This window comes from Acinonyx jubatus, chromosome B1 (genome assembly GCF_027475565.1).
Source record: "Acinonyx jubatus isolate Ajub_Pintada_27869175 chromosome B1, VMU_Ajub_asm_v1.0, whole genome shotgun sequence".
Taxonomy (NCBI): Eukaryota; Metazoa; Chordata; class Mammalia; order Carnivora; family Felidae; genus Acinonyx; species Acinonyx jubatus.
Window position 1 is genome coordinate 30,991,953 of NC_069382.1, and position 26,149 is coordinate 31,018,101.

The 26,149-nt window shown below is 46.4% G+C and overlaps 1 long non-coding RNA gene across 4 annotated transcripts; it reads left to right on the top strand.

Moving 5' to 3' along the window:
• Positions 1–14,415: 14,415 nt before the first annotated feature.
• On the top strand, positions 14,416–17,997 carry LOC106966595 (uncharacterized). 4 transcript variants are annotated; one of them, XR_008295936.1, is made up of 4 exons: positions 14,416–14,511; positions 16,040–16,129; positions 16,271–16,330; positions 16,626–17,997. It is a non-coding gene; the product is annotated as an uncharacterized LOC106966595 (long non-coding RNA). The 4 variants fall into 4 exon arrangements; XR_008295937.1 differs by lacking the exons at positions 14,416–14,511; positions 16,271–16,330 and having other exon boundaries at positions 15,737–16,129; XR_003426705.2 differs by lacking the exons at positions 14,416–14,511; positions 16,271–16,330 and having other exon boundaries at positions 16,128–16,243.
• Positions 17,998–26,149: the final 8,152 nt, after the last annotated feature.

The following is a 26,149-nucleotide window of genomic DNA, read 5'->3' on the forward strand; positions in this document are numbered from 1 at the left end:
GGTCTCCATCTCCATAGACGCAAACCATACAACACCCTCCTGACTGTCATCATTCCAGACCTATGCCATGGCCCTGAGGAGAGGAGGATTCCCTCGAGTCAAGAAGATGGCAGGTTTAAAGGGAAAGACGGTGATTTTGGAGGAGAGGAGAGCATCGCGCTGACAGAACATGCGAAAGGCTTGGGGAGGGTCCGTGTGATTAGGTGGCTGGAGCTTGAAGTGCACGGGACTTAGGTAGGAGATAGGCTGGGAGGTTAGATCGAGGGCATATTACGGAGATGTTCAAGGTCACACCCAGGAACCTGAACTTTCTTTGTTGAGCGTGAAGGTGTTTTTGAAAGGAAACTGACACGGACTACTCTGTGTTGCAGAAGAATGAAAGTCAGCAGTGTGCAGGAAAAATCGGACTGGGGAACGCTTGGAGACAGGAACATCAGGTAGGGGACCACAGTGGCCGTCTGCAGAAAAGGCTCCTTGGCTGGGGGAGACGGCCACAGAGAATGGATGGACAGGGGTGGGTTTGAGCTGTGGTGGAGCCGGACCCCACAATGATTTGTTCTAACATGTTTGTTGAAGGAAGGAGGGAGAGAATGAGAGATTTCTAGCCCAGACTGAGTGATTAGGCTATTAATGGAGATAGAGCTTTTGATGGGTGAAGATTAGGAAATCAGTGTTGGTATGTGAAGCTTGAAACCAGGCAGGACACGCATGTGAGATGTCTAAAACTCCGTTGGAAAATACCAGTCTGGAATTTGGAAGAAATACCGGAGCCAGCGATGCAGGTTTAAGTCATCTCTAAAGTTTGTAGTTAAAGCAAAGAGAAATTGGAAATTGGAAGAAGAGGACCAAGAAGCAAATCAATGGAGAAGGTCTAAATGTAAGCAACGGTGAGGGAAAGAAACTAGGGAAGACGACTGGGAAATAAGAGGGGTAGGTGAGGACGCAGGTGGTGTGGAAACCACGGGAAAGAGTTTCAAGAAGTCAAAAGTTTGTGTATTATAAAGAATTTGAGAAGACATGAGGTTTTTGTTTTGTTTGTTTGGCTGGTTTTGTTTTTAGAGTGGGGGGCAAGGGAGCGGGAGAAAGAGAGAGAGAGACAGAGGGAGAGAGAGACTCTTTAGGAGGCTCCACACTCAGAGCAGAGCCTGACACAGGGCTCTATCCCGTGACCCTGGGATCATGACCTGAGCCAAAATTAAGAGTTGGACACTCAACCGACTGAGCCACCACCCCACCCCCCCCCATCCCACCCCAGGTATGAGTTGAATGTCATTAATATGTTCAGTGTCATAATTAGAGACCTTTTGAGATAATGGGTCTACTGGAAAGGAAAGGAAAGTACGTTGGAAGCAAAGTTGCAAGTGGGTAGAAGAAGAAGGGAGAGGTGACTTAAGTGAACTCTTTCCTAAGGACAGTGGGAAGTGGAATAGGGCTGAGATTACCAAAACCAATTCTGCATCATCGTTATGACTGGCTTGTAAGTTAAGCCAGGAACACAATATATGATTGAGGATATCTGAGGATTTAGCTCCAAGGACCTGAGTCCAAGGTACAGAGCCCAGAGTACAAAGAGTATGGGCATGCTTCTCTCTCTTTTTTTAAAATTTTTATTTATTTATTTTTGAGACAGAGAGACAGAAACAGACAGACAGAGAGACAGAGAGACAGAGAGAGGAGAATCCCAAGCAGGCTCTGTGCTGTCAGCACAGAGCCCAGTGCAGGGCTTGAACCCATGAACCATGAAATCATGACCTGAACCAAAATCGAGAGTCAGATTGAGCCACCCAGGTACTCCTGGGCGTGCTTCTCTTGGACTCAAACAGCATTTTAAAGCATTTCTGACAAGAGACAACCAAGTCATAATCAAGTATTCCAAGTGTAACCTGAGGGGAGAGTCTAGTTCTCTGGTTCTCTAGTCTCTGGTTCTCAGAGTCCAGCAGGGAGGTCGTGATCATCCTGGACCAACAGGGCGGACCCACCATCATGCTGGGGTTATTGGTGAGCACTCTAAGACTGTCAAGAATAAGATAGAGAGCTGGCACAAAGCAGAAGTCTCCTTTGCAGAAACTGGCCAGGGATATGGGAGAAACAAGGGTGGTGGAGATCTTGAATGTGGGTCCAATTGGCAGCAAGAGAGCCTTAAGAACACAACAGAACTCCTAGATCTGGGGAAAGGGTACGGGCTGACAGAGGAAGATTTACAGTCAAGCCAATGAATCTTAAGCCTTGGGCCCTCTCACTTGCTCAGTCCCCTTCCAAGATCCTATTGGGGGACCTGGCAATGTGTTCCCATGGACGTACATGTTAGGAAACTTCCAAAATTAAGACATTTTAGCCATAGTTGACTAGGGCTGCTATCCGTGGCCTTGGTCTTGCTCTCCACCACATTCACTTCATGTTGATGGTGCTGGGATGGCCATGGGCATTTTGGAGATCCAATTAAGGGAAAATTGATTGGATGAGTTTAATCTGAGTTTAATGGGATGGATTTATATTGGTCACAGTCACTTCCATGTCTACTCAGTTACTGCTGGCCATCCGGACATAAAAGTGTGGGGTTAGAAGACTTTTCACGGTACAGACGTGTCCCACCGCACCGAGCTCCAGAAGCAGGAGGAGAGTGGCGAGAAACAAGCCTTGAAATGCTGGGTCAAAATTAAGTCTATGGATAATTCTTCCAAATTCTACAGCTCATATGAAAGGAATTTGATAAAGGACTTTTTAAATTTGATGACAACTCTAGAAATTGGAATTGTCAATAATAAAAAACTAAATTTCCAAGAACCAAGCTAGAAAAAAAATGGGTTTATCTTTCTATTATCTCTATAAATTATATTACAAAATAATCCCCAGGTTAATAAATGATCAAAGATAATGCAGTAAAAAAATATACGAAAACCGTATTACAGAGGGATATTAGGCAGCAAATTGACAAAAACATCCTCTTGCTTTCTCTGGGCTATTTTTTTGGCCAGCTTTTCTAGATGTACCAGCGTTTAAAAATGGCGATTTGTTATGATTCATTTTCTCATTTTGATTAAATATTCATTTTCATATCCAATTTTATCTTTTTTTTCTCTGAAAGTAGGCCCCCTAAATTGTACGGGCTTATGACTTCATAAAACGTGGACCTGCCCTACTTAGATCTTGCTTATTTATGGTTCCAGAAGAATTACTGCGTGTGAAGGGATCTTTGTGTGTCTAAATAAGGAAGAAAATCTGGATATTCAAATATGTGGTGTCTATTCTACTGTAGCCTCTTTACTCGATACTGCAGAGGGAGGCGGATCTATGAGTCATCCTGCATAGTAATGAGGCCGACGGAGGATGAATTCCGAACGCTTTAATGGGCAAATTGTTTTGGAGGAAAGGTGCACTGTGCACGAGTGCGCGAGAAATATTTGCTGACTTGAGGGAAGATGGTGTGCAAATATAGTCTCTCCTGAAAAAGACAGAAACTTTTTATCTAAAAGAATCGAGTAGCTGGTAAATGTAATTATCACAGTTCCTAGCGACCTTCTCCTTCCTTTCTCATTATCCAGCCCATTCTCTGATTAACTGGTATCCTGTAGGGTAAGGAGGGCCCAGCCACTGGGGCAGAAGAGATTACGACTCCCCTTCATTGATCACATTTAAAAAAAAATTTTTTTTTTTAACGTGTATTTATTTTTGAGACAGAGGCAGAGCATGAACAGGGGAGGGGCAGAGAGAGAGGGAGACACAGAATCGGAAACAGGCTCCAGGCTCTGAGCTGTTAGCACAGAGCCCGACGCGGGGCTCGAACTCACGGACCGTGAGATCATGACCTGAGCCGAAGTCGGCCGCTTAACCGACCGAGCCACCCAGGTGCCCCCACTGATCACACTTTTATCGAGTATCTGCTGAAGCCAGCGTGGCCTGGTCAGCAGCTTGGGTGTACACATGTGATCACATCTCTTCTGCTTTCCAGTTAATCACGCAAGATCCCGTGGGCCCTGCTTATCAGGAAGAACATCTTCTCCCTCTTGAGGCATCTCTGGTTTGTCCCAACTTTGGACTCCAACTTGAGAACTCATTAAATGAACACTTACATACTTAGGCATTATTCCAAAGCAGGGCCTTGATGCCAAGGAGGTCAACTTCATCGCATTAGCTACCCCTTCCAGGAAGTTCACCCCCGGGAATTCAGGTCCAGGCCACCAGTTCAGATTCTCCTCCCTGTGACACCTCTGAGGGTTTCCTTGCCGTCATCACCCTCGTTAGACACACATAAAAATGCTAGATTCTGAATCCCCAGGCACCCTGTTACATCTACTAGAGCTCAGGCTCTAGAGTTCAAGATAAAAGACGTAATCGCCTTCAAGGAGCACACAGACTACAAATAATTTCAATGAAGCATAATACATGAATATGCAGAAGATACGCAGCTCGCAAAGTGTACGTGGGGTCCTTAAATCAACCAGGATAAGCAACAATCTGAGCGACAGGCAGACAGACAGCCACCATCTGTGCTCAGTTCAGAACTGTCCCTCCTCTCCAAGGCTAGCCCATGATCTTCGAACAAATACGTGAACGTCTACCCAATTCCTGGATGCTTTTTAGCAGTAGAGGGGTCTCCCAGGGCTGGGACTAAGACGAGGCAAAATTTAAGGGGTTACTAAAAGCTTCAGTAATTGGGATTGATATACATTTTTAATAATGGTAACTTATGGCCCATAGGCCAGCTGCCTGGTTTTATAAATAAAGTTTTGTTGGGACCAACATCAGGATTAAGGTAAGGTGAATGAGGCAGAGTCATGAAAGTCACAGGTCTGGATCTTGTCTTCACTTAAAATTACGATATTTTGGGGCGCCTGGGTGGCTAAGTCGATTAAGCATCCGACTTCGGCTCAGTCATGATCTCATGGCTTGTGAGTTCGAGCCCAGCATCAGGCTCTGGGCTGACAGCTCAGAACCTGGAGCCTGCTTCAGATTCCGTGTCTCCCACTCTCTCTGCCCCTCCTCTGCTCATGCTCTGTCTCTCTCTCTCTCAAAAGTAAAATAAAAAATTAAAAAAAAAATTATGATATTTTGTTCATCACAGATTTTTGCATGAAGTTTGACTTTTTACTGTATTGAAGCATCATTTATCTTGATTTTTGAGGTGTTGGTTGCTCCTGTAAATTATGCGCCCAAGGTGAGTGCCTCACTTGCCTCTCCCTAGTCTTGGCCCTGGGTCCACTCCCACCAACCTTTCAGATGGATGTCACCGTGTCTGTGTCATCGGTTAAACAAACACAGCCGAGATGGCTGCTGTAGCTCTAGAATTACGAGATAGGGTAGGTTCGACAGCTTGCTAGGAGAGAAAATATTAGGTAACTGCTTTAGATATGATCGTTTGAGAAGCCTTGCTGAAGAAATGGCATTTGAAATAATCTGAAATTTCAAGAAAAGTTCTAAGAATGGCACAAAACTCTCAAGACTCTTCACCCAGATTTGACAACATCTTTTGTGTATATTTTTTAAACGTTTCTTTTCTTAGCTGGTTTGTCATCTTTGAGGAATGTTCTTTTTTTAAGTTTATTTTTTTTAGTAATCTCTACACCCGACATGGGGCTTGAACTTATGACCTCGAGATCAAGAATCACATGCTTTTCTGACTGAGCTACTCAGGCGCCCCAAGGAATGTGTTTTGGCTTCCCGTTGTTACAGACGTAGAAACCACTAAATTTATGCCACCTCTCACTTAACTTTCTCTTTTCCTTCACCAATGTCTGGTAATGGCATACTTTATGTATCAACAGAACACACAATTTTACATCCTTTTCAATGATCCAATGTGCAGAAATTATTTGAGTTTTAGTCTACAATGATGCATTTAAGCTTGGTTGCCCATCTTTTTTTTTCATAATTTTCCCAATTATCTCTTAGTTGAGCATCTCTTGGTAGTTTCCTCAAAAACAGATTCACAGAATTGATATTTCCTGAATTCTCTTATGTTCAGGACCATCTGCAATCTTTAGAGTTGAAAGATAATTTGGCTGGATATAAAATCCTTGGGTAACAGCTTTTTTTTTCCTTGAAGATCTTTTAAATATTGCACCCCAATCTTCCGACCTTGACTGTAGCTGTAGAGAACTCTGAGGCCAGCCTGATTTCTCTCCCCTGTAAGTGACTTGACCATTTTATTTGACAGACTTGCCAACTTTTAACATTTTGCCACATGTGCTTTCTCTCTCTCTCGTCTTCCCTTCTTCCCTCCACACACACACACCCGCGCGCACACACTCACACACATAAAAAGTTACAAGATATTTACTACTAGCACATCTTAGAATCATCACAGAATTAAGCAAGTCAAGACAAGAGATGGAAGATTAAAGAAAGAGATGTGATAAACAATGGTTTGGAGTCTCTGAAAAAATGAGAGAAGAGGGGATTGACGACCAACTGGAGGTGTTGGTTTTTGGGAGGAGAAGGGAAAATGAGGAAAGTTTTGTCTGGTGACTTATATGTTGCATATTAGGAGTAGGGCAAGACTGGCATTATGGGCTGATGGTGTGTGTCCCCTCAGCCCAAATTCATAATTGGGAGCTTAACCCCCAAGGTGACAGTCTTCGGACGTGGAGCCTTTGGGAGATAATTAGGTCATGAAGGCGGAGCCCTCATAAAGGGATGAGTGCCCACAGAGAAAGAGATGGGAGAGCGTGCTTCCTTTGACTTTCTCCACTGTGTGAGGACACAGCTAGAAGGTGTTGGTCTACAAACCAGAAAAAGGACTCCCACCAGACTCCCATCTACCAACGTCTTGGCCATAGACCTCCAGCCTCCAGAACTGTAGAAACAAATGTTTGTTGTTTGAGTCAGCCGGATGATGGTATTTTTTCTGTTGCAGCCTGAGCTCAGACGGTCAAGGACCAAGGATGAAGGAAGCTGTGGAGAAGATATGAACTAGTTTCTGTGGGGAGGGGGGATAAAACTCACATTAGAAAAGCGTCATAACCTGGTCGAGCGGATCCTGAACATCCTTTTGATGTCAGTGACCGAGAATTTAAGGGTGTGGGTTGAAACAAAGCTAATTGCCGGGCCCGACCGGGGCTGGAGTGCCACAGAAGGAGGACGGTGCCGGGGAGGTGAGAGGATTTGAGACGGTGAATGTCATGCCCAACAGGACAATGGCATCCCAATGGGACATTTCCTCCACTCCCTGTATTTCTTTTGCTGGCCCCCCCGGTATTCTGAACCAGTGATGGGAGGCCAGAGGAACCCCCGTCTGGTGCAGGAATCCCTTTTGCAAATTCATGGCCTGGAGGAGGAGTACTTGGAGAGAAAAAGGCTTCCCTGACAACAGAAATATTTAATAGGGATTTCTCTCCCTCTTGAGCTTTTTGAGTATGTTTATATTCGTATTTGGAATAAAAATAAGATGATTCCATTTCTCATAAGCATATAATTGTTTATGCCTTTCTTTAAAAAGCTTGGAATAGTTCCCAAAGATGATATTGTTCATCTTTATCTACCAATGAGTGAAGTAATTTTAAAGTGGGGAAATTGAGCATTGAGATAACGTGCCTGATGTTATCAAGCAAAGCAGTTACAGCGATGGAAAAAGAACACAGACGTTCGGCTTTCTAGTTTCTATTTACCAGCTTGTGTTTCCATGGAGAAAAATTCAGAGAACTCCAATAAAACAGATGCTGAGCCCACATTCTATTCCTAAAGATACATGTGGACAATGTTCATCAAGGCTTGCAAAGCTTTCAGAGAGCTGGGAATGATTTTGGTGGGGGCGTGAAAGACAAGATAATTTTAGTTCAATTTTGGAAAGCATCCCATCCCACCTTTGAGAGACTGAATTGGGTGTCAGTTTCGTGTTCACTCACTGGAGGTTTTCTGTAACATCATGTCAGCCCGATGGGCATGCCTTGCCCGTGCAATCACCCCTCTCACTCTCTTTCCTCTCTCTTTCTTCTCCATTACGCAAATTTGGCCTGGTTCCTCTCTTAAGAGCCCTTCTTCCAAAGAACTGTTCCTTGAAACTTTGCCATAACGATCCCTCCCTGTAAGGGCTACACTGAATTTGCCCCCCCCCCCAAGCTTATGCTTATTATTAAGGAGCAAACAACTGCTCATCTCCTAGGAGGTAGGGTCCCCTCAGTGGGATGCAAAGAAATGCTTAACAGCTCTTACTTCTTTACAAAAAAGGGTTTGCCGGTTTCCATGGTGTAAATACTCTCATCACGACTGATCTCAAGTTCCCCACATGACAACGCTGAACAAGTTGTTCAACGCTGAACGAGTTGGGAAGGAGTGTGGATGATTGGTTCTAGTGAGCGAGCACGAGTGGACTTCAGCATATCGTTGGCGTATCACAGATACATTATGTACTTCTTCAGATTTTCTTGGACTCCCTCATCTTTTGGACCCACAACTGCTCTCTCCGCCTCAGAGGCTACCACTGGCTGGCAAGCTGCCTACCCCGAGTACCCGATTTAAAACTGGTATTTGCAGTTCACTCTACATTTTCTTTCCCCATGCCCCACCTGCTCCATGGCACGCTCTTATATATTATATAGAAGTTGAAGAGCGAGTCCTTGACAGCTAAAGTGGAAGCAGACAGTTTTTATCAGCCCCTGAAACTGCTCTCACCGAACAAGCACACAATTCTTCAGCAGGGGAAATCCAGTGCCTTCTCAGAGAGAAGAGAGCTTGGCAAACAGTTCTCATTCACAGTGTGATTAAAGCATTATCTGAACCCTCCCCCTCCCCCAGGAATGGAAGAAAGAATTCATTAAGGTCTCATCAATTTAAATTTGTTTTCAGGAAGCAACAATCGATCTGTCATCCTTAAAACTCGCTTGGGCTTGCGCACTGAATGGTTCAATCCTGCACCACTCACCTGCTGCTGAACCGACTAGATCCAGTAATCGGGAAGGCAGGAATTGGGTTCACACAGCCCCAGCCGACTATCTGAGGGCACGCCTGGCTTGACACAGGGGGGTCGTGCTTCCTGTAGAGGGAAGGCATGGAAGATGACGGATACCCGCACAAGGGACGAATGATTTTTGTTTTCAGGTTTTGATATTTATTCTGATGCAACACTTATTGGAGATCCCCTATTTGCTTAGTGGCGCAACATGCCTGTGGGATAAAAGATTATGATCCCAGTTTTACAGATGAGGACACTAAGACTCACACTGATGCTCTAAAGTGCTTATATCTACATGATAACCACATTGAAAGTGAGAGGCTTAAAACAACAACCACTTATTTAGGTCCCCAGTTGCTTAGACGCAATTTCAGCTTGGCCCAGATGAACAGCTCTTCTGGTCTCACCTGGACTGTCTTATGCACCTTTGGTCAGCTGCAGGGTGTTCTGGCCATGGGCCGGGTTAAAGCAGGCAACTGGACTCTGTGCTTCTCGTCATCTAGCCGGTTAGCACAGGCTTATGCACATGGCAGCAAGAGGGTTCCAAGAGAGTGGGTCTCCTGAAGTCTGGGCTCAGAACTGGCACGAAGTCACTCCCATTTCATTCCTTTGGTGAAGCAAGTCACGGGCCAAGTTCAGGTTTCAGAGGCAGGGAAACAGATTCCATTTCTTGCCGGGAGTTGCTGCAAAGATGTATATTACAAGGCGGTTCACTCCACACAGGAGTGAGAATTGGCATATCTGCCCTCATGCTTGGCCAGCTGAAGGCTTTTGTGCTTACGCTGTCTTAGATGAACTCCCCTTTTTTGAATCTCTAATGTATTTATGGTTTTGGACACCCCATTTGGCTAGCTGCATTGTGAGTTATACCGCAAAGCGTGCGTAAATTGCTGGCCACCATCTTGGCTTTGGGCCACATTGAAAGAAAGACCCTTCCTCTTCTTCCTTTTCCCTCTCTACTCCCATCCTCCCTGTATAGGCTACCCAGCTTGCTTCTTAGCCCCTACATCACAATTTCAAAGACTAATGGAGTTATGGGGAGTAGCTGTTGTTCCAGAAAACTAGGGATCTGTTCTTACGCTTTCAACTTCTAGGCGTGAGTTCCACGTAGCCCTTGGTCAACCAACAGTTTAAGTAGGCTACTTCTATCGAATATTCAGGTTTGTGTTGGGATTGGTTTAGGACATGCGATGGAAGGAGGGAAAAACCATTCTGAATTGCTAGTAAGGAGAAACTCAAGATCAAATGAACGAAACACTTTTTCTGTTGTAGAAAGGTCAGGATAGAAGTATGAACTGGATTTGAATTCACAGTTTGCTTACTGCATATTCCTGGGAAAGTTACTTAACTTCTCCGAAATGTGGTTTCCCCACCTGTAAGCCGAGGAAAATAATATGTACCTCCACAGTTGTTGTCAAAAGTAAATGAAATAAAAATATGTGATGCTCCTGGCCATATTAAATGTTTAAAAGGACGTTGTTTTGGGGAGCCGGGGTGGCTCTGTCAGCTAAGCATCCGACTTCAGCGCAGGTCATGATCTCATAGTGTGTGAGTTTGAGCCCCGCGTCGGGCTCTGTGCTGACGGCTCAGAGCCTGGAGCCTGCTTCCGATTCTGTGTCTCCCTCTCTCTCTGCCCCTCCCCTGCTCATGCTCTGTCTCTCTCTGTCTCAAAAGTAAATAAAAACATTAAAAAACATTAAAAAAAAAAGGACATTGTTTCTTTCGCTTCAAGCTGTTCTATTTGCCTTAATAGAAATCTCCAAATCTTTAACTTTTTCATCTTAAATACTCCATTACTTGTTGGAGAAGAACTTAACTCAGAGAAGGGAGTCCTGTAGAGATCTCTGAATGGTAACGATGTAGTGTGTGCAGAGATCTCTGAATGGTAATGATACAGTGTGTTTAGAGATCATTGGGAAGCCATATGCCACTCTAGGAATTCTATGTGCAATTTTTCGAGCACCTAAAGGGTGGGGGAAACTGAGGCTTCCAGTGAAGAAGTGATGAGGCAACACGCTTCAGCTCCAACTCTGTGTCTTCCATTCTTTCTCTGAAAGGTTGGTAACTCCCTGACCCTAGATATTCTGAGAACCATCGTCAGCCAAGTTATGGGAGCTTCTAGCAGGAATGAGAAGAAGGAGAGGGGGAGAAAAAAAGAGAGAGTGAGCCTGAGGCAGGAAAGAGAGGAAACCAAAAACCCCAAAAAGGAAAGGGTTGGAACTGGTACCATGTACAATACTTCCATACGCGTTATTTGAGCTTCTCAGCAATCTGGAAGAAGGGTATTATTGTTCCCAGTTTTTGGATGCTTATGCGGCTTTACCAAGATCTCATAGCTAGTAAATGGCAGATGAGACTTAAACTCAGCTCTCCCAATTTCCCACATGGGCCCTCCAGTGCATCGTACTTATGTTGTTAGCGACAGGTTGGAAAGGGCCCCCCACAATGTGGTGAGAGTCATCAACAATGTCACAGGCCATTAAAGATGAAAAGACGGCTGCTCATTTGTTGTCTGTATATGCATTCATCCATCACGTGATGACCTTTATGACATAAGTTGGGGAGAAAATAAACAGCTAGTTATAACAGTATGATGATCGTGATTTCGGAGAGTCCACATGGTTCCAGGAGAGTAAATTGGGGGCCATACCTAACCTGGTTTGGGGACAGTCAGATAAACTTCCTGGAGGAGACATCATCCAAGTTGAGAGCTACAGGACCAGCACGAGATCGTCGGCAAGATGAGGAGGTTTTGGAAAAATCTGCAAAGACACAGGCTAGAGAAAGCAGAGACACCGAAAGCAGGGTGAGCTTGGGAGTTCAGTCTGGAAAGGAAAGCAAAATTCCTACAATAATTGGCTTTGTAATCCAATTAAGAGCATTGGACTTTAGCCTGGGGGGCAATGCAGAGGCCTCAGGGAAATTACGAGATTCGATGCGCATCTTGAACTGATTGCTCTGGCTGCAGTGTGAAGAATCCATTGGCCAGGGGCAGGACCAGAGGCAGAGAGACCCAGTGGGAGGCTTTGAGGGAATCTGGGGAGGACATCTTGTGGCATGGAAGCAGGGATGGAAGAGGTGGACTGATGAGAAAGGAAGTCATATGCTAGAAGCGCTAGAACTTGGTCATCGCTTGGACACGGGGAGCAGAGAGGTGGGAAGATAAATGCCCCATTTGCTGAGTGAGGGAATGCTGGAGGAGGAGTGGATTTGTCTGAGGGAGACAGAGAGGACCAAGGAGCTCTGCTGAGGCTGGGATGTAATCATACCAGATCATGCCCACTCAACACTTACCACGGGCCCTGTGCTGTGCCTGTATTGTCTTCTTTAATCCTCGAACATTCACATTTCAGAGACCTACCACGATATACCAGGCACCATTCAAAAAACTTTACAGAAGTTGACTTATTCAGTTGCCTTATGAGTTGAGCTCTTATTATGCTCCATTTTACAGTTGAGGAGACTGAGGTTCAGAGAGACTGGGTAATCTGCTCCAAGCCTCACAAGCCACCGAGTGCCATAGCTAACACTAGGACCAATTTATGGCCTCCGTATTGCTTCCATGGTGACTGTTCGGGGTCTACGGGATATCCAAGGTAATATGTCTAGTGGGTCACTGGGGTTCCAAAATTGAAGCTCGGACAAGAAATATGAGTTGCGAATACAGACTTGGCAATTACTCAGCCTATAGATGGTGTTTAAAGCCACAGGAGTGAATCGCTGTGCAGGTTAAAAAGAGAAAAGGGCCACCAGCCAAACTCCGAGAACCCCAATGTTGACAGGCCCATGGAAATAGAGCCCGTCTGCTGTGGTTGGAAAATGTGAAGAGATGGAAGCCGAGGCAGGGCAGCCTTTCCAGGGGGCTGTGGCCAAAAGTAATGAAAGGAGAAGGTGAGCGTAAAACACTGTCACTCTGAGCATTTTTAAGTATGAAGAGAAACGAAGTGTTAACCTCAGGAGGGCTGGGCTAGAAGGGGAGGTTCTCCCCGTGCGAGGGGGAGATTTGAGCCTGTGTAAACGCTGGTGGGAAGGAGTCCATACAGGGAAGCTGAAGACACAAGGACAGAAGCAGAGGAGCAAGGAGGTTTCTGAGCGGTGGGTATTTGTGACCCAGAGGTCAGGTCCTTCTAGTTTTAAAGACACATCCCTTCAGTGTCTACTCCATAGAGGGTTGGGTCTCAGAGTCCCCTCTTCATCCCCCCCACTGTGACTGAGGGCCTGTGTGAAGGTTTCGGGGGAGGAGGGGGGGGAGGATGGGGAGTACGGTATAAGGTCTGGGGAGAAGGCATCAGATGACGAACCTGAGTCATGGCGATGAGGGAGGTTTGGGGGAATGGGCGAGGAAGCAAACAGCCGGTCTGGTGACTGGGAGGCAGAAGTGCCGTATTGTGTTGAGGGCCTACTCAACCCAGGAGGCCATGGAGTAGCACCAGTTTGCACAGGTATGGTGATAACCTCCAGCACCCCCCAACTCTCCGGGGATGGCATCAGGTGGATGCTCGGTTTGGACCACACTTTTGTCCTCCTTCCTTTAGGTGGAAGCAATAGAAGGATGATGGGACAAAGGAAGGAGGATATTGGCAAGAAACTAGATGACCTGATGGACCAGATGGGACCTTGAGTATAAGTGAAAGGGAGTGAAAATGGGATAGGGCGGAGAAATTGGAATCTACACAATTGTTTGGCACTCCCTTCAAAAGGGGGAGCCTAACTGCCCTCTCCTTGAGCATGGGGTGGACATAATGCTTCCTAACTAGCATATAGGAAAAAAGCAGACGGTGCTAGGTTATTAAAGGCACAGTGGCTTCCTGCTTGCTCTCTCTTGGATGGCTTGCTCTGGGGAACTTAGTGGGCGTGTCTTGAGGACACTCAAGAGTGCCATGAACTTGCCAGGTGTGTGAGCAAGCTATCTAGGAAGGAAGCAGGTGCCTCCAGCTAGGCCGGACATCTTGGCCACAACGTGCCAAGAGACCTTGAGCCAGAACCGCCCAGCTGAGCTTTTCCTGGAATCCCGACTCTCAGGAACTGTGTGAATGAATAAAGTTTTATTGTTCTAAGCTGCGACGTTTGGGGGTAATTGGCTTTGCCCCAGTAGATAACAATACAGGCACTGAAAAATCGCAGAACGAGAAAGGATCGTAGCATATTGGAATTCCAGATTTCAGGGGCTGAACGGTTGCCCCTGAAACCGTTAGGGGCATAACGGTTGCTGAAGCCATAGCAAGGGCTGTCTGACGTGGGCTAAAAGCGATGGACCTGGTTGTGAGAATCTCAAGAACCTGAGATGTGGGCCAGGTTATGTCAATACACAGCAAAATGATCCAAATAAAAGCAGAACTCAGTTTGAAGAAAAAGCTTAGAAGCTGCAGGCTAGGTCTTGAACGAACAGGGATAATGAGGATGTGGGCACATGATGTCAATGAGTGGGGGCAGATGGCATAAGCAGGAATTTTACGCAAGAGTGAAGGAATAATGATTTGAAGGTAACACAAGCCGGTGAGAAGGACCCTGGTCTCTCTCTGGATTCCAGGTCCTCAAGGTATGGCAGGATGAGCGACTGTGGTTAGGAGAAATTTGGAAATGGCTGAGTCTTACTTAAAGCCCAAAGCTGGGAATCCACTCAGGTAAGAGGCTAAGGGCATAAAGGTAGGAAAATATGTTAATGGTGAAGTAGGGTTGCTGGTTGGCACAGTGAGTGGTTTGGAAAGAAAGGAAGTGAAGGGGTGTGTGTGTGTGTGTGTGTGTGTGTGTGTGTGTGTAGGGCTGGGGAAGTAAGAGTGGTGGTAAATTAAAGCTGAAGCACATCAAAGAGGATCTGGGCAAGGTTAATCCACTGGCTTGTGAGTTTTCCAGGATACCCCTCCCGTCCCTGTCAGAAGCACTAATTCAATGTACCAGCAGTTCATGCTGGAGTCTCACAAACAGAGGGCCCCGCATGTTAGGTGCGGCATTTGGGTCACACTCATTCAAGACACTGCGATTATTTCCTCAGTGAAGATCGAATTAGAAGTTTATTCTTCTCATAGAAAATATCGTTCTGGGAAAAGTGCAATGGATTCTTCACACTGTTTGAAAGAACATAGCTAGAAAAAGATGCCTAAAGGCAATTAAAAAAAATTCTGTACAGGCAGATAAGAAATATTGGTTGCTACGTGTTGTTGTTGTTGTTGGTCGAAGAGGTAGTTTAAAAAATTTTTTTAACGTTTTTATTTATTTTTGAGACAGAGAGAGAGAGACAGAGCATGAGCGCGGGAGGGGCAGAGAGAGGGGGAGACACAGAATCTGAAGTAGGCTCCAGGCTTTGAGCCATCAGCACAGAGCCCGACGCGGGGCTCGAACTCACGGGCTGTGAGATCATGACCTGAGCTGAAGTTGGATGCTTAACTGACTGAGCCACCCAGGCGCCCCAAAGAAGAGGTGGTTTTTTAAATTTCTTTTGGCAAAATACAAAACGAAACATAATTTCCATTCCTGAGGGTATCCTATAGAAAATAATTCAGGACTTACTCAGGTTTAGTAGAACAGGGAAATGTCGCTTAAATATACAAATATATGCTTCTGTAATAGGAATATTCTTCTGAGTTGGAGTTATGAAGGTGGTAACTTGAAGTCCTATAAAGGAAGGAGATAGCTATACACACATACAATATATGAAAATGCAAATTAATTGAAGGTCAGGAAGAAATATAAACTCAGAAATTTCCCGAGGGATCAAGTGACAGTTCTGAAAACGGGTAAAAGAAGATAGGAGATGAAAAGGGGAGATTACTTCGCGTTCACTTAACATGTAGAAACAGCTAGAACTGAAGAATCCATTGAGTGTTCTCTGCAACCGAACAATGTAGCATTCTAGACGCTGTGACATCATGTTTTAAAAATAGCCGCTTTCAGCAACAGATAGCAGTTGATAATGAAAACGTTTTTTCATGTCTTTTGGGATGAGGGGGGAAGAGAGCTGGGGGAAGGGGCAACTAGTGACTAAGGGAGATAAATGTCCTGATTGTCCCCGGTCTCCATGAAAATAGAAATGTAACTGGCACCGGGCTGCAGGGTCACGTGCACATTCTCTCATGAAAATATTAGGCCCATAGTACATTCGATTGTTTGCTTTTATGACCAGTAAGTCATTAACATAATGCGTTTTATTATTAGCCTACTTTGAACAGATGAGACGCAATCACCAGCGACCGGAGGAGAACCCCCACAGATGCCTCCACGATGACTTGGATGGAGATGTTGAAGGTGTTGGGTGCCCGGAGGGCTGGTACCCACCCAGGGCCAGCCTCAGCCCAGGCGGACGGTGGCTCTGCTTGAAAGCAGAGGGTCCCTCTGCGCCTCACACTCTTGTGTCACGCGGTATGTAAAATTTCGCTGCTTTCTCAGTCTCGGAGAAACATTGTTGCCAGTGGCGTGCTGGGAAATTGACTGGAGAAAGTTTTGGAGGTAGGAATGCTGGCACCACCCATTGCCAATTTCAAGCGGCCAGCCCCTGAATGAGGATAATCAGCTCTTGGGGGCCAGGGTGAGCAGGCAGGTGCCCTGCTAGCCCTTCCCCGCCACACACAGTTACTAGGCCACCATCCGCGTCTTATTTATAAGGTTTCGACTCCCTTCAAGACCTACATCTCCCTGGGACGGCTGGGTTGTGGGAGATCCTCGTCTTCCCTTCTAGGTCCTTCCTTCCTCCTCCTCCTGCTTCTCCTCCTCCATCCCTCTTCCCCTCCTTCTTCTTTTCCAGCATTTACCGATGGCAACACACCTGGGACATCCTGCCGGAACGCTGGGCTGCGAAGATGGGTCAGGATTCATCTCTGACCACGTAGGGAGGCGACGACCGTTTCCGTGTTCGGTGCTGGAGGGCTGCAGGGGGCCCAGGTGGGGTCAGAGGAGTCCTGTGCAGTACAGGAGTGAGCGTGGAAGGCAGGCTTTCTGGGAGGTGCTGGAGCTTGAGTTGAATCACCAGAAGTGTCCCTGTTTGAACCTGTTTTTAAGACTGAATTCATGTCAAATGAAAGCCGAATGCTGACAATAAAAACGGCAGCAACAAGCGTTTACTGAGCACGTCCTATGTGCTACGCAGGCACTCTGCCAAAGCCGGGTATTATTAGCTCGTGTAACCTGACAGCAACTTTATGAAGACGATACTCTGGGGGGCCCCTCTTTTAGGTGAGAAGATCGAGGCACAGGGAGGTTAATAACTTGCCACAGACCACGGAGCTTGTGAAATGTGGAGCTGAGGTTGAACGCAGGCGCCTCGACCCTGGAGCTACAATCTCAACCACTGAGGACACACTGCTTCAAATAACTTCACAGTATACAATGTAACGGAAAGTTTCCCAGGAGTTCGAATTGAGCAAACAGGACCGGTTTAAACCACCACACATGCCCTCAAGAGCCCGGGCCGTGACGTCAGTCTCATATTGGCAGAACGATCAGATGTTCCGATCACAGAGCCCGCCAGCTTGGCGACAGTTCATTAGCTGTAAGTGTAGTCGTAAATGTGCCATGAAGAAATTTTCTGTAACCAATTCCAGTAATAATTGGATTAGATACTTTGTTAGCGCAGGTTTCAATAAAGCTGCAATGTGAACTTCATGTTCAAATGAGCAAAACTGTTTGGCAGAGATCAAATGACAGCGCATTAAATTGGCACCGAAGATCCCCCGCTGGCAGAGTTTTGGTTAAGCACAGGGTCGGATTATCTTGAACCGGCAAACAAAGCTTTGAAATTATTAATGCCGTTTTGTACAACATACGATGCAAATAGAGGTTCTCTGCCTCCCTGTTAATGGAAGTCAAAGCACAGAGCAGTTTAAAAGAAAGGGATGAACCTGAGGCCATAGGGTCTTATTTTTAAACACAACATGTGTGAGTTAACTTAACAAAACATGATCTCGTATAGTAAATTGATGGTGCTCATTTAGGAGCGCCTGGGTGGCTCAGTGGTTAAGAGTACGACTTTGCCTCAGGTCATGATCTCGCGGTTTGTGAGCTCGAGCCCCGCGTCGGGCTCTGTGCTGACAGCTCAGGGCTTGGAGCCTGTTTTGGATTCTGTGTCTCCCTCTCTCTCTGCTCCTCCCCCACTTGCACTCTGTCTCTCTCTCTCTCTCCCTCAAAAATGAACAAACGTTAAAAAATAATAAAAAAAATAAATCGATAGCATTCCTTTAAATATTATCGGTTTTGTATTTTCGCTGGGCTTCCTAAGTACAGCGTTTGCCTTGGTTTTATAGGTGCATTAAGAGGTATAAGGAATTGGTCTCTTTTAAGTTAATATTGCAAATTCCAACTTCTGTCTCACCCTTCATTTAAATTTTTTTGGGGTCCAGGTCTTTTTTTTTTTAAGTTTAAATTTATTTTAAATTAATTTAAAATAATTGGTCACTATTTAATTTTAAAATAACTTAAAATAGTGGTCACTTCAAAGCAGAGATGTGCCGATAAATGCTTCACACATGGCTCCCTGCGGGGAAAAGCCCTGATTCATGATATTTGCCAGTTTCTGCGCTAGAAATATTCCCACCATGGTGGGTTTCAAGCTACGAATGTGGTGTCACCCACCGCGTGCAGTGCTGGGGAGAGACACCCAGGGGCACACCATCATGTGGCTTTTTTTTTTTTTTAATGTTTATTGATTGATTTTTGAGAGGAAGATAGGGAGCAAGCGTGCTGTCAGCACAGAGCCTGATGCGGGGCTCGAACTCGCAAACTCGTGGGATCACGATCCGAGCCTAGATCAAGAGTCCGACGCTTGGCCGACTGAGCCACCCGGGTGCCCTGTCCAGCACATGGCATTTCCACCAGACCGATACGGTGGGTGAAGATTGCGGGAAACCGCGAAGTGTTGTACTTGTCAGCTTCGGCTGCCGTAACAGGGTATCACAGACCGGATGGCTTACACATCAGACGTGCAATTTCTCGCAGCTCTGAGGGCTGGAAGTCTGAGCCCCGGGTGTAAGCAAGGCTGGGTCCCTCTGAGGTCTCTCTCCTCAGCTTGCAGTCGGCCTTCCTCCTGCTGCCTGCCTCTTCACATGGCTGTCGTGCCTGTGCATGTGTGAATCCCTGGTGTCTCTTTGCGTGTCCAAATTTCCCCCTCTTACTAGGACACCAGTCAGATTGGATGAAGGACCCACGCTGATGGCCTCTGTTTAACCTGACTGCATCTTTAAAGACCCTCTCTCCAAACACAGTCACCTTCTGAGGTGGCGGCGCTTAGATCGTCAACATATGAGTGTTGGGAGGGGACACGATTCAGTCCATATGAAATGTACTAAAGGAACTAGGAAGTGCTGACTTGTGAGTATTTCCTTTGTTTCTAGTATCAGTTAGTGAATCATAAGTTCATAGAATTGAAGTTTAAGTAACGGCTGTACTTAGCAGCTAAATTGAAAAAATCCCTGAAGATTTAAAAGTCAGCTCTCGTGAGCTGGTACAAACTGTTTTAAAAGAGCACTGCTTTGGGGCGCCTGGGTGGCTCAGTTGGTTGAGCATCCGACTTCAGCTCAGGTCATGATCTTGAGGTTCGTGGGTTCAGGCCCCACATTGGGCTCTGTGCTGACAGCTCAGAGCCTGGAGCCTGTTTCAGATTCTGTGTCTCCCTCTCTCTCTGCCCCTCCCCTGCTCTCCCTCCCTCTCTCTCTCTCTCTCAAAAGTAAACAAACACAAAAAAATTTTAATATAGCACTGCTTTAAAATAAAACAAAAGCGTAAGCAACCCCCCCTACCCAACCAGAAAAACACAAGGCATGATGGGCCAAGGTGTGGATTTTCATAAGGATCTTTTTCTAGCAATTATCTCATTTCTGTGAGGAAACAGTTCCCAGGATCATTCTAGCTCTAATATTCTTTCATTTTGTAAAAGATCCTAATAGTAACTAGAACTCTCATGATGCTTTACAAATAAAAGAAATATTTTACCTTCTTCCACACTATTTCAAAAGTCTTTGTTGGGAATGCAAGCTGGTGCAGCCACTCTGGAAAACAGTATGGAGGTTCCTCAAAAAACTAAACATAGAACTACCCTACGACCCAGCAATTGCACGACTAGGTATTTATCCAAGGGATACAGGTGTGCTGTTTCGAAAGGACACGTGCACCCCAACGTTTATAGCAACACTATCGACAATAGTCAAAGTATGGAAAGAGCCCAAATGTCTATTGATGGATGAATGGATAAAGAAAATGTGATACACACACACACACACACACACACACACACACACACACAATGGAGTATTACTTGGCAATCAAAAAGAATGAAATCTTGCCATTTGCAACTACGTGGATGGAACTAGAGGGTATTATGCTAAGTGAAATGAGTCAGAGAAAGACAAATATCATATGACTTCACTCATATGAGGACTTTAAGAGACAAAACAGATGAACATAAGGGAAGGGAAACAAAACTAATATAAAAACAGGGCAGGGGACAAAACAGAAGAGACTCATAAATATGGAGAACAAACAGAGGGTTATTAGAGGGGTTGTGGGGGGGGTATGGGCTAAATGGGTAAGGGGCACTAAGGAACCTACTCCTGAAATCATTGTTGCACTATATGGTAACTAATTTGGATGTGAATTTTAAAAAAGAAAAAAGAAAAAAAAGAAAATGGAGATCTCCACTAGGAAAAAAAAAAAGAGTTTGGGTAGGATAGAGCAGAAATGGATTTTTGCCACGTTGTTAAGAGGTAAGAATTTGTCACAGGGATAGGAATAACCTCCATGTTTGACAAAGCATCTGGTCAGAGATTAATAGGAAAGCCTATGAACAGGCTCAAAATGGTATGGGGGCCTGGGAAACCAGCAAAATAAAAGTACATTTTTGAATAATTAAAAAAAAGTCTTTGTTGAGTGCCCTCCGTGGACTGATTGGGTCCCTCCCAAATTCATAGGTTGAATCCCTAATCCCCAGTGTGATGGGATCTGGAAGCAATTAGGCTTAACGAGAACCGCCAGGGGTGGAGCCTGGTGAATAGGCTTAGTGTCTTTATAAGAAGAGACGGGGGACAGCTTGCTTCCTCTTGCTCTCTGTCCCTCTCCTCTCTGTGTCTGTCTCCCTCTCCTAACTCTGCCACGGGAGGATACAGTCGGAAGGTGGCCGTCTGCCAAGCAGGAAGAAGGCCCTCAAAAGAACTCTGATTTTGCATTTCCCAGCCTCCGGGACGGTGAGGGTTGTCTGTTGTTCAAGCCGCTCAGTCCATGGCGTTCTGTCACATCAGCCTGAACGGACTGAGACAGTACCCGTCAGGTACCAGGCACCGTGCTGGGAAAAAAGGGCACAGAGCAGACAAGCCAGACATGATCCCTCCCCCAGTGGCGTCTACATAAGGGGAGGATAGATGTAGAGTGAACAGTCAGTTAAGTAGCTAGTTGTACCCGTCGTCGCTGCTGGCAGGAACGCGTATAACACACGGTGGGAGCATTTATAATGGGAGCAACTGACCACACGATGGGAGCATTGATAACGGGAGCAACTAACCTCACCTAGGAGATCACAGAAGACTTATCTTGGGAAACGACACTAAACCTGTGTTATAGGCTGAATTCTCTACCTGTCACCCTCCGTTACAGGTCCCGAAGCCTTCACCCCCAGAACCTCAGAATGTGACTGGGTTTAGAGATAGGGTCATTAAAGAGGTGAGTAAGTGAAAGGGAGTCTTTGGCGTGAGTCCGAATCCAATCTGACCAGTGTCCTTATAACAAGAGGCAATTTGAGCACGCAGAGAGATAACCAGTGAGGCAGGGGTGTTCAAGTGAGAACGCGACGCAGGCGAACGTGTGAGGACACGGCGAGAAGGCAAACCAAGGAACTAGACCCACCAACACCTTGACTTGGGGCTTCCAGCCTCCAGGACTGTGAGAACATACACTTCTGTTGCTTAATCCACCCAGTGTGTGGTATTTCCTTAGACCCGGCAGACTCACGGAATTTGGGGCCCGGGATTAAGTAGGGGCTGGTGAGACAAGGGGAGGCAGGAAGACATTCTAGCCGGAGGACACAATATTTGGTTGGATCCTCAAAGAAATGGATAAAATCCCCATAATCGAATGTAGAGGAGTGGTGAGGGGTGTGGGCCCCGGACCCCACTCGACCTGGGGAAAGTCACATGACTCGGTGGCTCTGTTTTTCTCATCCGTAGGATTGCCATTACTATTAGATGCTGCTGCAGGGTTGCTGGAGGGAGGCCTAAGGTACCTCGCTGTGAAGCCTTTAGCCCGGTGCCTGGCACACAGTCCTGGAAATGCTCCAAAATGTGAGATGTCACTTATTATCTGAGAATAGCTCGCCATTCTCAAAGTGTAGTTGGAATGTTCCTTATAGTGGTAAGTCTTGACTGGTACCACTCCAACCTGAGTCAAATCATTTTCTCTCCCTTGTTGGGAAGGAAGACCATCTGTTTCTAAAATCTGGATTCTCCATTTTGTGTGGCTGAGGGTTTGGATTTTGTCCTAACGTCTTTTGCTAGAGGCCATGGGGGAAGAAAAAAAGAAGAAGTAAAATTAGGGCTTTGGGGAGTGAGGACTGGCCGGGTTGTGGGTAGACCCCATGATGGTCTGGGGGGGAACAATACCAGGAGAGGGGGCTCTAGCTCTGACCGGTGTTTGGACCTCTGTCCTTGAGCTCTCATGGCCTGGGACGTGCCCGGAGGCCAGGAAAAGAGACACTCTGAGGGCACCACTGAGCGCCACGAGCCTTCGGGCACTTTGAGAGGACACCGCCTTACAACGCCAGGAGATTTGTAAGCCCCCTGATGACTGGAAATTCAGCAGGACAGCGGCGATGGAGAGAAGCACTCGCCCCCCTACTTCTGAACCAGGCTAGAGTACATTCATGCACCCCACACCAGGAACTTCAGGGGCAGGACGGCCTGTTTGGCATTGACCATACCATTATGGTTATCTGCAAATTCCCTCACTCGACTCACATCCTTAAGGACAGGTGTCATATCTTTCTCTCCACATCCTCCACCCTTGGCGTAATGCTGAGCACCTGCACTTATTGAATTAAATTTTTATTTATACATTAGGCACTTGGGGCGCCCGGGTGGCTCCGTCGGTTAAGCGTCCGACTCTTGGTCTCAGCTCAGGTCTCGATCTAGGGGTTGTCGGTTCGAGCCCCGTGTTGGGCTCGGCGCTGGGCATGGTGCCTACTTAAAAATAAATAAGCAGACAAACACATAAATACATAAAGTGCTTGAGGCCGAGTGGTTGAGTGGTTTGCTTACGGTCATACGTCTTGCGGTGAAACTGTATTGAAAAGCCAGTGTCCGTTGGCTGAAGCTGCACTCTTGTTAGCCACAGTGAGGGCAAGGGATGTGCCTTATGCTTTCTCATGGTGCCTGGTACCATGATTGGCTCACGGGCAAGCACAGGAAGAGCCTGAGAAGCAGCAACGCCACCTAGAAGGTGGGCCGGGGGAATGGTTGATAAAGATGTTTGTGCGGAGGCCAGGAGTAGATAAATGTTCTCATCCAATTTTGGCTCTAGGGAAGCACCATGACCATTTGTACTCATTTATATCAAAGACATTTAAGAATGGGGATGTCACACAATAGCTCCCCCCCCCCCCCCAAATCTATGCTCTGCAAGCTAGTGAACAAAACTTGGACTTTCAGTCATTCATTCAACAGATATTTATTGAGCAGTGTCCCAGATAATTCCTGGCTGGTTGGCCAAGGGCCAGTTGGCCTATCTTTGCATTTTAGTTGATACAGGTATAAACGGAGGACAGTAACACCTATTACATAAAGGTTGGCCTAAAGTTCAAAGGAGGGCCAACACATAAAAGCTTGGCATATGTTCATGTCATTAGCCCTCCCCACCAGGGCCAGTGATGACCGATTATTTTGCTTCTCTTTTGCAGTGCTGGGGAGACAATGGGGGCTTCTGAAATGTTGTGGGGGCCCCGATGTGGTTCATTGGTTATGGTAAAACAAGGGGGGCAGGACCCCCCTGGGCAAAGGCTCCCCTGTGCCGGGCACGTTATTGATGCACAGTAAATATACATTCAGCCAATCAATTATTCTGGCCTCTGCAATGCGTGTGACATTTTAACAATGCAGGAAGTTGAGATTCATTATACAACTTTCCTTGTTCTGGCCGTGGTCTCTTCCTATACGTGGAGGAAAGAAAGTTCCCAGCAAACTAGGATTATGCTGTTTCAACAAAAATTCTCTATCAAAAAAAAAAAAATTCTCTATCAATTAGAATTAGGTTAACCTGGGGGCGCCTGGGTGGCTCAGTCGGTTGAGCATTCGACTTCGGCTCAGGTCATGATCTCACCGTTTGTGGGCTCGGGCCCCGCGTCGGGCTCTGTGCTGACAGCTGGGAGCCTGGAGCCTGCTTTGGATTCTGTGTCTCCCTCTCTCTGCCCGTGCCCCACTTGTGCTCCGTCTCTCTCTCTCTCTCAAAAATAAAAATAAACATAAAAAAATATTTAAAAAACCAAAAAGAATTAGGTTGATCTGCATAACGTAGAAACAGTCCTCCCCACACATCCTCCCTTTCCCAGTTTAGTCTTAGATAAGATAAACTTACATTTCTTTTTCGTGTAAAAGACTAGAGTTAGGCATTCCAGGACTTCCATCAAAGACCCATGTCCCCTCCAGTTCCACCCCTAGGGTGGTCTACTGGTCCACAGTGGCTGCTAATGCCCCTGCCATCACATCTCTGTTCCACTCAGCAAGATGGAAACGTGGGAAGAAGAAAAGAGCATTCTCGCCCTTTAAAAAAGCCTTTCCTAAGTCCCACACAGTATTTCTTTCATCTCTTCGGTGAGAAATGAGGCACAGGGCCAGACTTCTGCAAGAAAGGCTGGAGAGTGAAGTCTTTTAGCTGGGCAATAATGTGCTCAGCCCAAACCTGGAATTCTAAAGGAAGAACATTCCAGGAAGAAATTCAAAGGACGAAAAGGAGGCTGGAGGTAAGGTAGGCAAATTGCAATCTGATCTCTTACTTCTTCCATTCTGGAGAGGACACAGAGCTGTTCTTCCCTTCTGTGTTTCTGCCACCCTCCGCACAGACCGTCATTAATGTCCTAACATCTGCAATTGGCGGAACCAGACATGATGCTGAGGTTTTTCACTCTAGGCCAGAAGGAAAGAAGAAACGATATACCATTCTTCCACGTGCACACGCGTATTCTTTCTCTCCCATGTGGTTTCCTCTTCTCTCTGTGTCGGTCTCTCCCCACCTATGCGCACAGAGCTCGGGTTAAAACTGCCCTCTGCCCTGCAAATGGCTGCTGTCCTGAAAGTGGGCACTGGGCTTTGCGCACTTGGCCCTGGGACGTTCCGTGCCAAAGGCAGAACCACAGCACTTCCTCTCCGTCTGGAGAGGCAGCCCTAAGAACGGGGAACCACTCCGCATGCTGGCGTCTCCCGGGTGAAGAACGAAATTCGGTTGAGATTTGGACCCGCCCTTTTGCACGTATTATTTACACAAAGTCCTCTTCTCCCAAGATACTTCTGTTCTCTCATCCTGAGCACAGGGCACTCATGTCTACCCCTTACCTTTCACGTAATAAGCTGAAGATTAATAAAATAACAAACAGCCGGATGTGGCTAACTCTGGGTAAAAGCATTTTGGAAGACACCCATCATCTACTAATTGTTGGCTATGGCAGAAGTGAAGTCAGAAGTCAAGATGGTGGGGGCGCCTGGGTGGCTCAGTTGCTTAAGCGTCCGACTTTGGCTCAGGTCATGATCTCACAGCTCGTGAGTTCGAGCCCCGCGTCGGGCTCTGTGCTGACAGCTCGGAGCCTGGAGCCTGCTTCGGATTCTGTGTCTCCCTCTCTCTCACCCTTCCCCGGCTCACGCTCTGTCTCTCCCTCAAAAACAAATAAACATTAAAAAAAGAAACAAAGAAAGAAGTCAAGACGGTGGTTGGGGTGAGGTTAGGAAGTGTTGGAGTCAGAAGGCCAGGCCAAGCCCGGTTGTAGCCATTGGATTCTGGGTGAACCTGGGTGGCGCCTACATCCTTAAAATGTCAATAAGAGTGTCTACTTCCCAGCGCCATTTTGACATTCAATTAGATAATGCATGGGAAACCCCTAACAACCAGCCTAGCAAAGGGCAAGGACTCGATAATTTGTTTCCTTTTCCCTGAGACGAGGAATAGAGAATAAAGGGTCAAGCATGGAAGGAGGAGGCAAGAGGGGTTGACATGGAAATTGCTTTAAATAGGTTCTTACCCACCCAGGGGTTGAAGCCAGTGGAAGCTCTGGAAGCAAGCACGCCATCCATTCCACTTTGTTTCATTCTG